This window comes from Prionailurus viverrinus, chromosome E2 (assembly GCF_022837055.1).
Source record: "Prionailurus viverrinus isolate Anna chromosome E2, UM_Priviv_1.0, whole genome shotgun sequence".
NCBI classification, from domain to species: domain Eukaryota; kingdom Metazoa; phylum Chordata; class Mammalia; order Carnivora; family Felidae; genus Prionailurus; species Prionailurus viverrinus.
The window spans coordinates 2260001-2265341 of record NC_062575.1 but is presented as its reverse complement, the minus strand read 5'-3'; positions in this window follow the sequence as shown (position 1 = coordinate 2265341).

Genomic DNA, 5341 nt, shown 5'->3' with positions numbered 1-5341 from the left:
AAATTTTGAGGGGCACTTTCTCAGGGAAGAAAAGATGGGGGAAAAAAGACCGAAAGCAACAAAGGCTAGAAAGGATCAGAGAATACCACCAGAAATTCCAACTCTCCAAGAAACATAATGGCAATAAACTCTTATCTTTCAGCACTCACTCTAAATGTCAATGGACTAAATATTCCAATCAAAAGACATAGGGTAACAGAATGGATAAGAAAACAAGATCCATCTCTATGCTGTTTACAAGAGACCCACTTTAGACCTAAAGACACCTATCATGCTAATGGTCAACAAAAGAAAGCCAGAGTAGCCATACTTATATCAGACAATCTAGACTTTAAAATAAAGATTGTAACAAGAGATTAAGAAGGGCATTATCATAATAAAGGGGTCTATCCATCAAGAAGACCTAAAAATTGTAAACATTTATGTGCCAAATGTGGAAGCACCCAAATATGTAAATCAATTAATCACAAACATAAAGAAATTCATTGATAATAATACCATAATAGTAGGGGACTTCAACACCCCACTTACAGCAATGTATAGATCATCTAAATAGAAAATCCACAAGGAAACAATGGCTTTGAATGACACTCTGGACCAGATGGACTTAACAAATATATTCAGAACATTTCATCCTAAATGTGGAATATACATTCTTCTCCAGTACACATGGAACATTCTCCAGAATAGATCACATGGTGGGACACAAATCAGCCCTCAACAAGTACAAGAAGATTGAGATCATACCATGCATATTTTCAGACTTCAACGCTATGAAATTCGAAATCAACCACATGAAAAAAACGAGAGAGATAACAAATATTGGAGACTAAAGAACATCCTAATAAAGAAAGAATTGACTAACAAGAGGAAATTAAAAAGTTCATGGAATCCAATGAAAATGATAACACCACAGCCCAAAACCTCTGGGATGCAGCAAAGGTAGTCATAAGAGTGAAGTATATAGCAATCCAGGCCTTCCTAAAGGAGGAAGAAAGTTCTCAGATACACAACCTAATCTTATACCTTAAAGAGCTGGAAAAAGAACAGCAAATAAAACCAAAAACCAGCAGAAGACAGGAAATAAAGATTAGAGCAAAAATCAATGCTATCAAAACCTAAAAAACAGCAGAACAGATCAATGAAACCAGAAGCTGGTTCTTTTTTTTTTTCAACGTTTATTTATTTTTGAGACAGAGAGAGACAGAGCATGAATTGGGGAGTGGCAGAGAGAGAGGGAGACACAGAATCGGAAGCAGGCTCCAGGCTCCGAGTCATCAGCCCAGAGCCCGACGCGGGGCTTGAACTCACAGACCGCGAGACCGTGACCTGAGTCGAAGTCAGACGCTTAACCGACTGAGCCACCCAGCCGTCCCCAGAAGCCAGTTCTTTGAAAGAATTAATAAAATCAATAAACCCCTAGCCAGTTTGATCAAAAAGAAAAAGGAAAGGACCCAAATAAATAAAATCAAGAATGAAAGAGGAGAGATCACAACCAACACAGCAGAAATAAAAACAGTAATAAGAGAATATTATGAGCAATTATACGCTAACAAAATGGGCAATCTGGAAGAAACGGACAAATTCCTAGAAACATATAAACTATCAAAACTGAAACAGGAAGAAATAGAAAATTTGAACAGACCCATAATCAGCAAGGATATTGAATTAGTAAGCAAAAATCTCCCAAAAAAACAAGAGTCCAGGGCCAGATGGCTTTCCAGGGTAATTCTACCAAACATTTAAAGAAGAGTTAACACCTATTCTCTATAAGCTATTCCAAAAAAATAGAAATGGAAGCAAAACTTCCAAACTCTTTATATGAAGCCAGTATTACCATGATTCCAAAAGAGACAAAGACCCCAGTAAAAAGTAGAACTACAGACCAATTTCCCTGATGAACATGGACACAAAAATCCTCAACAAGATACTAGCCAACTGGATCCAACAAGACATTAAAAAAATTATTCACCACGACCAAGTGGGATTTATTTAAAAAAAAAAATTTTTTTTTTTCAACGTTTATTTATTTTTGGGACAGAGAGATACAGAGCATGGATGGGCGAGGGGCAGAGAGAGAGAGGGAGACACAGAATCGGAAACAGGCTCCAGGCTCCGAGCCATCAGCCCAGAGCCCGACGCGGGGCTCGAACTCCCGGACCGCGAGATCGTGACCTGGCTGAAGTCGGACGCTTAACCGACTGCGCCACCCAGGCGCCCCCTAAGTGGGATTTATACCTGGGATGCAAGGCTGGTTCAATATCCACAAAACAATCAATGTGATATATCACATCAATAAAAGAAAGGACAAAAACCACATGATCCTCTCAATAGATTCAGAGAAAGCATTTGACAAAATATAGCATCCTTTCTTGATAAAAACCCTCAAGAAAGTACGGATAGAAGGATCATACCTCAGGATCATAAAAGCCATATAGGAAAGACCCACTGCTAATATCATCCTCAATGGGGAAAAACAGAGCTTTCCCCGTAAGGTCAGTAACAGGACAAGGATGTCCACTCTCACCACTGTTATTCAACATAGTATTGGAAGTCTTAGCCTCAGCAATCAACAATACAAAGAGACAAAAGGCATCCACATTGGCCAGGTGGAGGCCAAACTTTCATTTTTCTAAGATGATGTGATACTCTACATGGAAAACCCAAAAGATTCCAACAAAAACTGCTAGAACCGATTCATGAATTCAGCAAAGTTGCAGGATATAAAATCAGTGCACAGAAATCGGCTGCATTCCTATACACCAATAATGAAGCAACAGAAAGAGAAATCAAAGAATTGATCCCATTTACAATTGCACCAAAACACATAAAATAGCTAGGAATAAATCTAACCAAAGAGGTGAAAAGTCTATATGCTGAAAACTATAGAAAGCTAAAGAAATTGAAGAAGACACAAAAATAATGGAAAAATATTTCGTGCTTCTGGATAGGAAGAACAGATATTGTTAAAATGTCAATATTACCCAAAGAAATCTACATATTCAAGGCAACCCCTATCAAAATAACACCAGCATTCTTCACAGAGATAGAATCAACAATCCGAATATTTGTATGGAACCAGAAAAGACCCCAAATAGCCAAAGCAATCTTGAAAAAGAAAACCAAAGCGGGGGCATCACAATCGGACTTCAAGCTATACTACAAAGCTGTAATCATCAAGACAGTATGGTACTGGCACAAAAACAGACACTCAGATCAATGCAAGAGAACAGAGAACCCAGAAATGGACCCACAAACAGATGGCCAACTGATCTTTGACAAAGCAGGAAAGAATATCCAATGGAATAAAGACAGTCTCTTCAGCAAATGGGGTTGGGAATATTGGTCAGCGATATGCAGAAAAATGAACTGGACCACTTTCTTTCACCATACAGAAAAATAAACTCAAATGGATGAAAGACCTAACTGTAAGACAGGAAGTCATCAACATCCTAGAGGAGAAAGCAGGCAAAATCCTCTTTGACCTCAGCTGCAGCAACTTCTTTCTCAACATGTCTCCAGAGGCAAGGGAAATAAAAGCAAAAATGAACTAATGGGACCTCATAACAATAAAAATATTCTGCACAGTGAAAGAATCAATCAGAAAAGCTAAAAGGAAACTGATAGAATGTGAGAAGATATTTGCAAACGACATGTTAGATAAAGGGTTAGTATCCAAAATCTATAGAGAACTTATATCAAACTCAACACCCAAAAAACAAATAATCCAGTGAAGAAATGGGGAAAAGACATGAATAGACACTTCTCCAAAGAAGACATCCAGATGGCCAACCGACACATGAAAAAATGCTCAACATCGCTCATCATCAGGGAAATACAATTCAAAACCACAAAGAGATACCACCTCACACTGTCAGAATGGCTAACATTAACAACTCAGGCAACAACGGATGTTGGTGAGGATGCGGAGAAAGAGGATCTCTTTTGCACTGCTGGTCGGAATGCAAGCTGGTGCAGCCACTCTGGAAAACAGTATGGAGGTTCCTCAAAAAATTAAAAATAGAACTACCCTACAACCCAGCAATTGCACTACTAGGTATTTATCCAAGGGTTACAGGTGTGCTGTTTCGAAGGGACACATGCACCCCAATGTTTATAGCAACACTATCAACAATAGCCAAATAATGGAAAGAGCCAAAATGTCCGTTGACAGATGAATAGATAAAGAAGATGTGGTACACACACACACACACACACACACACACACACACAATGGAGTATTACTTGACAATCAAAAAGAATGAAATCTTGCCATTTGCAACTATATGGATGGAACTAGAGGGTATTATGCTAAGCAAAATTAGTCAGTCAGAGAAAGAAAAATATCATATGACTTCACTCATATAAGGACTTTAAGATACAAAACAGATGAACATAAGGGATGGAGAACAAAACATGGAGGGGTTGTGGGAGGCGAGATGAGCTAAATGGGTAAGGGGCATTAAGGAATCTACTCCTGAAATCATTGTTATACCCTATGCTAACTAACTTGGATATACATTTTTTTAAAAAGAGAGAAGTTTATATCTCTCAAATAAAATACAATAAGATCCTTCTATTTTGTAGCCCACTTGGCATAGTTTCCATTGTCAAATTCACCTCTTGTTCCAAATGGCTACTCCAGTTCCAGCCACCTTGTCTCCCCCTCCCCACCTTTTCAGTAAAGAGGGGTAAGAAAAAAGAAAGAGAAAGACATACCTTCACCCAAAAGACCGCTTAAAATTTTTCATTAAGATCTTAAAATTTTTTACCACAAGAAAAAACCTTTTTATAACTATGTATGGTGATGTATATTAACTAGACTTATTGTGGTGATTATTTCACAACATATACAAATATCAAACCATTATGTTGTACAGCTGAAACTAACACAATGTTATATGTCAACTATATCTAAGTTAAAAAAAAGAAAAAGAAAATGTATCTATAAAAAAAGATGAGATTGTGTCTTTCAAGACAACATAGATGGACTTGGAAGGGGTTATATCAAGTGAAAATAGTCAGAGAAAGAAAAATACCATAAGATTTCACCCTTATGTGGAATATAAAAAATAAAAATGAATAAATAAGCAAACAAAAATCAGAATCAGACCTGCAAACACAAAGAACAAATTGATCGTTGTTAGAAGGGTGGGGAATGGGCTAAATGGTTGAAGGGGAGAGGGAGGCACAGACTTCCAGTTATGGAACAAGTAAGTCATGGGGATGATAGGTATAACGAAATGTGGTCAACGATATTAGATAAGGTTGTATGGTGGGGCGCCTAGGTGGCTCAGTCGGTTAAGCGTCCGACTTCAGCTCAGGTCATGATCTCACCGTT